The 9881-nt window shown below is 43.2% G+C and overlaps 1 long non-coding RNA gene across 1 annotated transcript in view; it reads right to left on the bottom strand.

The window, feature by feature from the left end:
- Positions 1–9881, bottom strand: part of LOC148007933 (uncharacterized) — a 258830-nt gene that overhangs the window by 24062 nt on the left and 224887 nt on the right. The window lies entirely within an intron of this gene.

The following is a 9881-nucleotide window of genomic DNA, read 5'->3' on the forward strand; positions in this document are numbered from 1 at the left end:
CAAGTATGCAGCACCATGCTTGGTCTTTTACATGAGCCTTGCAACCCAACCCAGGTCCTCAAGCTTGCACAGCAAGCACTTTATGGGCTGACTAAGCTCCCTTAAATCCTTATCTTTTCTTTCTATATTTCTACATTTCATCATTGAAACATCTCAACCACCCAGAATATGCTCTATATCAATAAACTACCACTTAACAGTTGCCAAACAAGTGAAATAATACATAGAAACATAATACATGGAAATGATGTTAGAAGAGTAACTTACACCTAGTAAAGGAAAGTTGTGTGTTGTCAGGGGTGTTCACCAGGAGTTCTCCAAATTGAAACATGCAAATGTACTTCAAAAACATATACTACACTGTACTGGCATTCTTGTTATGTGACTAATAGGTGTTTTATTCTTGAGTTATTTTTAATGTCTATTCTGGAGGTCACGAAGCTATGGTGTAGAGTATAGACCAAATCTGGCCGTTGTTTGTTATAACCCCTAAGCTAAGAATGTTCATTTAAAGGGTTGTGAACAGCGGAAGAAGAAAATGACTATACAACAGGAAGGCCTAAGATATTTACTATTTGTCCATTTTTTGAAGAAGTTTGGAAATTCCTAGGCTATTCTGTATCCCCAAATGTACTTACTCAAACATTACCCTTGAGTTACTATACACAAATTCTTCTTTCAATGCACATACTATGGCAATATCACACATGGGGTTGAATTTGCAGGCTACATGACATGGAGCAGAGTTCTATTCACCTCCCTTTGAATAAGAGTAAAGAGGCAGAAGCAATCGATCAGCTGATAATGAAGTTCTTGGTTACTGCACGTGGGAGATGATGGCTTCGCGCACATCAATCAACAGCAGTCAGAGAAGACAGTTCCATCTAATGCAGTGCTGAGGATGTCTAAGAAACGGTGGAATTTAGAGCTACTGCGGGCCATCACCATTGCTGCTAAACTGCTCAATGCCTTTCTCATGTGATACCCAAAACCCGCAGAACTATGCAGTCTCATGCGTTATGCTGTTGGACTCCATCATCTCTTCTAAAACAAAACAAAACAAAAAAAAGCTCCCTGAAGTCAGAACTGTGAGATGTTTTCAGGAGTAGTTTGAATTATTGTTGAATTATGCACTGAGGCAGATTTAGTGGTTTCATTTCTGAAAACCACAGTGCAGGTAAAGCTAATTATTTCTGACACATCTTTAATATGTCTGATATGTTCTCTCTGTCTGCTGAGCTTGTCTCTCCCCCCACTCTTCCCTCCAATCCTCCCCCTTTTCTTTCTCTTCTTTTAATTCATATACATGCAAAGACTATTTGATCAGCTAAGAGATGGGGGCACTTTAAGACTCTCAAACATAAGAATTTGTAGAACTTGCTTATATTAGAGGGGGGAAATAATACAAAGCTGGGATGGAGGCAATCTCAACAGGATCTCTGGGGCTGCAGTCCCACGGGTGTCCTCATAGTCAGTAAAGCAGGGCTCCCTGGATGCCTGGTTATGGAGCTATAGAAGCTATGAAGCTATAGAAATCATACCTCTGAGACACAACAGGAAGTGGGAGAGTGGGAAGAATCCCCCTGCATCACTCCAGCCTCTACCTTCCTCTTTTACCATGGCCTATCAAAGGAAGCCAGGAGCCAGGCAATGCAGAGTACAGCTGGTCAGAGAAGAGAATGGACCTGAGGGATTCTTGGGCTTCCTCTGAAGCTGCCACCTCAGCAGCTTCGAGAAATGACAGGTGGGTTCTACAGAAGCAGCGACAGTCTTAGGTTGCTGTCTTCAGATTTCTTTCCCCTCCTCCTAAAGAGGAGAGGAGAAGCAAACAAAATCAAGAGTTGATCTAAGGCAATGAAACAATCCGGCGCTTACTTCGTGATGCCTCTACTGAGACCAACCAACCCACATAGGACCCATCAGTGCATACACTGGAAAACCTTGTATGGAGCAGACATTGAGCTCAGGTATTTTCTGCAAGGAGATTTACTAGTCACGCGAGGGATGGGGGAATAAGCAATAGTTGGTTGTGAGTTGTTCTACTCTCCCAACCCCAGGCTGAAGTCCTAATCGCTAATGTGCCTGGGTTATGGAGGGAGGTTTAAAGGACATGACTACATTCAAATGAGGTCAGAAAGGTGGGACTCTGATATGGTATTGTATGAAACCTTACAAGAGGACACAGAGTTCCCTGAGGTCACATGTCAAAAAGAACAGCACGGGGATAGGCCGAATTTTCAGGTACCTTGATCTTGAGTATCCAGCTCCCAGAGCTGTGAGGAAACAAATTTCTATAGCTTTAACTGTCTAGCATGCAGGATTCCTTACACAGCCAGAATGGATTGACCCAAGGAGCCAATCACACATATCCAATGAGAGTCACACCTATGGCCGCTTTCAACGAAAACTTCAAGACAAGGTCATGCCAACACAAGACACACAGCCCCCACCTTGAAGGGACACTGATGTTTTCTTTATTCTAGAGTCAAATCTGAGTGAGCCCGGCTTGGAAGCACAGATCTAGGCTACCCCAAATTTTGTGTTCCAATGTGGTAGGAGTTTTTAAAAAAGGTAGCAATAGAACAAAGTCATAAGTGAAGATGTTTTGAAATCCACTGGTTGGTATGTCAGGTAGGAAAGCTACAGAGAAGTGGGGAAGCCTTGGCTACAACTCCCATGTGTGTATCATCTCATGCTGTTCTCAGCTTCTGGGTTGATGGGAGTTACTTGTCGGCCACAGTAACTAACAGATTCCAAACTATTTCAGCCCACAGTCTCATGGGTTTAGATGAGACACAGAATTGGGGTAAAGGGATCCCAAGATAAATTATAAGGAGGCTCTAGATCTGAAACATCTCAACCTCCCCATAGCCATTGAAGTTTAGATCAGTCAACCAAGCCTTGTATGCTGCTCAATGCAAAGTGTAGCTTCATTCCCAGAAAGTTCGCTCACAGTCACTCGCCCTGAGCTACTTTCTGAGGTTATTTCAAAAGGGAGCAAGTTGTCTCCAGTCAGACTCAATGCTTAAACACGAAGCCATGCAAACAGAACAACTTAGCAAGACCCAAAATTCATATTCCTGACCTAAGGACAACTTGTGAGTCTAGAAGGGAAAGCCAGGATATGGCAACTGGGCACGCAGAAAAGGGGTTCAGAGAGGTGAGTGTTAGGAGAAGGAATTGCTTGGTGGCCCAGAAGATGGCATTTTCCAAGCTTCTAGATTATTCCATGTTAGCCTGGCTGAGATCATGGTTGCGTTATTTTTAAGAATATTTCTTTTTCGTCTGTGTAAAATTTCATAACAAACCTAAAACCCTATATGGAGATGGGTCTGCAGGCTATTTTCAGTGTATTTCCTACTCCAAACTGTTTTGCATGAAAATGTATTAAAATAGTCTAATTTGGATGCTTCTCCTTACTTTAATAATCCTTGACTGATCCGCACACGAGTTCTGTGTCAGTATAATTATGACTGTATTATTTTAATGAAAAAGACAAATATTAATTCTGAATAGGCCAGGGCAGTTTGGGGACCCTGAGCTGTGCCGTGAGATTGCTATGGGGCAGAACAATTTTAAGAAGTAAGTTGATACTCAGCAGTTGACACTGCCACAGGGTTTATGCAGCAATTTGAAATCTTCTTGGGATTAACGGTTTTGCATTTTCCCTCTGAGACCCACCTGGCCAAGCTCTGTGACTCACAGGGAAATGGCACAACACAATTTCCTCAGGGCAACCAGAAAAAGAAGAACTGGGTAGGACAAGAATGAGGAAGGTGGGGTACCTGGAAAAGAGGAACAACTTCGTTGCTGAGATGGGGGCTCCCTGCAAGGAAGGGCAGGGGCAAACTAAGGCCAAACTTGCACATGTATTCATGAGAAGCCCTTGGAGAAAAGCATGAGGCTACTTCCCCTGGCAGAAGCCATGCCACAGAGAGGTTTGCACGATAGTGTTAGAATCCATTGTTTTCTTACTCGGAATAGGAATATGGTCTGGACACAGAGACAGCAAACTGGGAGCTCATTAGAAATGCAGAGCCTCCCAGAATATTCAGGTAGAGGGTCTGCTCATGCAATTGCTAAACTTAGGAAGTCGTGATGCATCCCTCTAAAATGCTGTTCAGACAGGTGGGTGTCTCAGTACTGGCATGGGCACATCATAAAGGATGGCTCTGGCAGAAAAGACATGAAGAAGAGGAACGGGTCCTCTGGTTTTAATATTTTTAACCCTTGTTATTAATGATGGTTCTTAAATGCTTTAACCTCCCTCTTAGCCCACCTACCTACCAGATGTAGTAGAAAAGAAAAGACACAAGGGAAGTGGACCTGCTTAGGAAGGTTCTTTGAGGCAACTCCAATCTGTGGTCTGTGTGGTCTGGAAACTGGCAGTTCAGCTTACAGGTTAGCAACAGCTGGATTCACTTGCAAATAGGGTTCTGCGGTACTGTTCATTCCTACAAACCCAGGGGAATCCCAGCTTTAATGTCAGCCTGCGCTGCAAGGTGATGCCCTTTCCAAAACAGAGGTGAGGGGACTGGAATAAGCAGGAAAGGAGTGGGGGGGGGGTTGGGAGGGAGGGGGTCTGGGGGAGAGGATCTGAAGGAGTCTGACATTGTCACACACCCAGCTGCTGGTTTCCACTTAGTTCAGGTGCACCTGCAACAGTGATTGGCACCCTCTGTGAAATACAAACAGCATAGCTGCAGCATGCAGAGACAGCTCTCAGGTTATCGATGCTGCTGGCCTCCAGTATTGTACTGCTCTGTGCCTGGCTCATGCTCCACAGAGTTCTCTCTCTTCCCTTGCTAGCCTGCCCTGCCTGTTACTGTTGGGTGCCAGTCGGTTGCTTCTGCTGGCCCATGCTGAGAACCAAATACCAAACAAGATCTCATTGGTGCTGGGGACACCTTTACCTTGCCTAGTGAACTTGAATCCAGAGGCTGAGACTACTAAGCAAATGGATAGCTTCCAGTTACAACTGGCTAACCATAGGAAACTGTAGTAGATTCTTACAAAAAAAGAACTACATGACACCACTGATATGCTAATCCCCCTTGGGTGTCTTCATGTTTGAAGACAGGGCTTTTAGGGATCATGGAAATTAACTGTGAGGATGGGTCCTACTCAAATGGGATGGGTGACCTCGTACATAGAGAGACCTCTTCTCCGCGCGCTTGCGCCAAGAAGACTGAGCGTTCAGTGGGAAGTCACAATGTGGCTGTGCTCACACCCCACAGCTGAGCCTCCTTTGTCTTCAGCGTTTTGCATCCCAAGTACATTGAACACATGGCCCAAGAAAATGGATGGAGGGATGCGACATTCCCGATACGAAGTGAGTATCTCCACATTCGAAGTCTGCCAGCAGGAGTGGTGGTTTTCTGTTGATGACTTGTTGAAAGTTATAGCAATGTAGCAGGAACTAGGAGTGTGGGAGGTCCACACTTGGTTTTTGTAGGCTCATACCAAACGGGCTGGGGAGATAAATTGGTACACACATAGTTTGGCCAACCATGTGCCTTGCACAGGGCTTAGAGGTTTCTAGGAAGGTGGGGTTTACCACACTAACATTCTAGGTGTTATGAGTAAACAAGGCCACATTGTACGAGGTAAATTTAGTAAATTCTAGCTGCCGAGAGACCACTGCACTGCCACACCTCAGTACTTATTTAAAGGTAGTTAAAGTCCCTCATCTTTCTTTCCATTATAGGTCTGGTGGGCCACAACTTTTTCTCCTCTGGAAATAAGGGTCTAGATTGATACAAAGGGACATCTGACTCTAAGATGCTGTCACTTTTGATTTAAGGATTATTCCATCATCTGAAGAGATCCAATCGTAACCACTCACAAAACGATGGAAGAGAGAAATGGGGTTCTGAGCCTGGTACAAGAATTAGGCTGTGTCTAAGGTATTGCCTTCGGAGGTCTCAGTGTGCTCGGGGTGAGAGATAAGTGGATGTGATGTGATGGGAGGAGCAAGGGAGAGACGCTGATCAATGTTTGGAGACCTTGATCAAGCATCCCTGAGCAGAAGTGAGCTGCGTGAGAGAAAATGGGCTGAAAGGCTTCAGTATGAATGGAGCACAATAAGTCAGAAATTGCAACAAGGAAATGAGAGGCAGGAGAACATTGGTGCCAGGCCTATTGGCCGTTATACAGGGTCCTAGCTTCATTCTAGGATCTTGAAGGGGTTGAAATCTTGTCAGAGTTGTAAGAACTGGTTAGGCTTTCTTACTAAATTATTACTGGACAATTACGGATGGCACGAATAACCCCATGCTCTAATGATGGAATAAAACTCTAAGCACATAATGTTCCTGCCCAATAAGGTTGCCTTTAATAAACAAAGAAAAACCCCAATGGTTTGATTTCACTTCAGGATAATGCGCCATCAATGGCTTCACTGCACCACTTTGAAGTTTAGTATCCGAGACTCTCATGGCAGACGACAAAACGAATCTGGGGCTCGAATTATCTGAACCTGCCCCTTTGGGAGCAGGACGTTACTTGGAACATATCCTTATAATTAAGATCTAATTGTTATTGATGTTCAGACAAATGCTCCTGTTGGCTTCCTCTCCGAGAAAGTAAATCACAGATTTCCCCCACTAGCTCTGTCCTGGTGCCAAGCAGCATTTGAATACATTCCTCAAGGAGATAGTAGCCTTGGTTTTAGCTTAGTGACAGGAGCTTAGTGAAGCGAGAGCTATAGACTTGATCTCTGTTGGTTCAAGGTTTATCCTCTACTGATTATGAAAACATCTGAAACAGATTTTGAATTTAAATACTGAGAAATAGAGCATCGAGAGAGAGAGGGGGAGAGATAGATAGATAGATAGATAGATAGATAGATAGATAGATAGATAGATAGATAGAGACAGAGAGAGACAGAGACACAGAGAGTCAGAAACAGAGGCAGAGAGACAGAGACAGAGAGACAGAGAGGAAAATACAGGTCTCCAGCTCTCAGGAGGAAATGACAGTAGGTGAACCGAGTAATGGAATTTCCCTCTGCAAGTTTTCAAGAAACCAGGGCAGGAAAGGAATGGTGGTTTGCATGATACTTAAAAACAAAACTCAAACAAACAAAACAAATGCCTCTTAGGACTGCTCTGCAGAGACTAGCTTTTCCTCTGAATTCCATAGAGAGGGATTTGTTCCAAAGGTGATTCTGTAACAGATATGGGAGTTCTAGTGGACAGTGCATTCGAGTCGTTTTGAAAAGAAGACAAGAATGCAGTTAGAGATAAATGTTTCTCAGGCCAGTGCCTATAAAAGTAGACAGTGATATAAACTCACAAGGCGCTTTTGTTGCCAGCGAAAGCACTGTAGTCTAGGTACTTTGCTTCATGACAAGGACAGCACTCAACTAATCTAGAAGCAAAAAGGACATTCCTTACCACATCCATTAGACCCTCTTTTCCAAATTATAGCTGTTTTAAGCAAGCCATTGGTGGGTATTGAGTTGCAGTCAATTTGAGAGAGTACAGATCTCAGGGAATATAGACTGTCAGAACTATCAGTCCAAATGTACCTAAATGGCTAGTGATGAAAGAGACGGTGTTGTCCTGCTGGGCTGAAAGGTTAAGATACGGACTTATCCTGTCCAGAGAACACTGTACTTCATCACGGGCTGGTAAGAAAGATTATGTCATTTCTTAGAAGAAAGCTTTGGATATTTTTGAGAACTGGTACAAGTTTTGGTGTGCGGTCTAGACATCATGAAGAAGTACACTGTGAATAGCTACTGAAGGTACTGTGTGGTTGGGGTACGTGTCCTCCTCCAGATGTTTGTCTAACTTTGAAACTTCTACCACAGATATTCAAGTCAAACTGACATCTCTACCCATAGCTTTGCGTATTTTTACTGTCTCATACACTGTGTTCTAATTTGATTGCTTTGTGACTTCATAAGACTCAGAAGCTGGGTTATGTCTCTTCCTTACAGTACATGTGTATATACATGAACACATTGATGCATTTGTTAGAGTATTGATTATAACTCTTACAAGATTGTCTGCTATGCCAAATTACATGGCTTACATGAGAGGATAAATTCCATAATCAGCTAAATCTACCTTGGGAATTTTCCAAATAAAATAAATATATTAGACTTATTATTCTCTACATGTGTTTCAAGAATTACTCATTCTTGTGATAGGTCCTACCCCTAGGATTTCAGAGGTTTGGGGGGGAAGAACAAGTTCTATGAACAGTAAGAAATAGATGCATATTTAGAGAAAAATAAGCCAGTGGTTGATGATAGAGGTTTACTGATAGCCATAACGTGGTTTATATAATGATTGCCATAATAAAAACAACTCATGTTGGCTTAGTCTGCATACAAAAGCCCTCTTTATGATTTGGTGCATTGTATTTTGTAATTTTGCGCTTTTTGACAAAGATCTCACTATTTAAAATGACAGCAAGGAAGTGCTATATAGAGTTCAGAATAATTTTGTGTCCTTTAAATGAAAAATGTTCATTAGATCAGCTTCAGCCGGCATGAGTTACGGTGCTCTTGGCTGCGAGCTCAATGTCAACAAAGTAACAAAATATAATAGGGCATCTTTAAATAGAATTAGTCAAAAGGTTATGTACTGATCAGTTGGTGGAGATGTGAAGCTCTTGGTTACTTAGCCCCCAATCTTTCTAAGGGATATGATTCAGTAGTCAGAGTGCATCACTCATGATGACATCACAGAACAAGTGCTCTGACTCATACAAACAAACTGAATTTACAGTTAGCTAATAAGTAAATTGAGTGGGTAAAGGTTTGCACACAGAACTCACTAGCAACAGTGTATTGGGAGAATTGATTATGTGGCAAACAAGCAGCTTCTCAGGCGAGTTGCTTTGGGCGGGCGGTAAGGGAACTACAAAGTTCCTCACAGGATGGGATCGCAGCAAGAAAGGAAAGCAAGTGAAGTGAGAAAGCTGGAGGTAGAGGATTCCAGGACCTTCAGGGTAATGGGGCTAAAGTGAGCAGCAAAACAGAGAGGACGGGGGGATTGTGAGCTGGGGTGAAGGGCAGCAGTGCTGGAAGTTTGGTCAGGCAAGAAGCTGGCTGTGGGGGAAAGATGATGGATTCACAGTTGGATGTCAGGTGTGATATCAATATATGTCTTATATTCACTCACTGGACAGTAGCTGTATTCTTAATAACAGCTGTGAAGGCAAATGAAGAAATGATGTAGAGGAAGAAGAGAGGGCACAGACGTCTGCGGTTGCTTGACACAAAACCTGCTTAGATCAACATCTCAACAAACTGAGCTATGGTTAGCCCAAAGGCAGTCCCTGGAATCTCCAGTGTGCAAAACAAGGGCATGGAGCAGAAAAACCACCAGAGTGCTGTGCTCTTAGTGATTGACTGCAGCTCAAAAATAATGGGCAGTCCTTTTCCCTGAGTCTACTTCTCCGGTGTGGCTGACATGAAAGAAGTTCCAGCAGTAGCCACAGGCCATGTCTAGGAATGGTTCTTGCCAGGTATCCTAAAGGGAAAGGTCTGCTCTATTTTGCAAGTCCATTCTTCTTTCTTAGATCTAGCAAATCCAAGCCTGGAGACCAGAGGTGTGCAGCTGTCACCTCCGCCTCACCACAAAACCTGGATGCTACTCCTGTTCACCAGAGTAAGAAGATATATCTCCTTCAACACTCCCACACATTACCTAAATCTCAGGCCAAGTGCTTTTATTTTCAGTATAATTGATCTTTATTTCCTTCAGGAAAAACATATGCCCCAGCCTCTTTGGAGCGACTTACCTCTTTGTCTTGTCACCGGCTACCTTAGGATGGGTTGATTTGGGGAAGTTTATATGACTTGGTATTATCTAATCCCTTCGTTAAAATTCTATAGATTAATTGTATACAACAATTATCTGTAG

This window comes from Rattus norvegicus, chromosome 1, assembly GCF_021556685.1.
Source record: "Rattus norvegicus strain SHRSP/BbbUtx chromosome 1, alternate assembly SHRSP_T2T, whole genome shotgun sequence".
In the NCBI taxonomy this organism is placed as follows: Eukaryota; Metazoa; Chordata; class Mammalia; order Rodentia; family Muridae; genus Rattus; species Rattus norvegicus.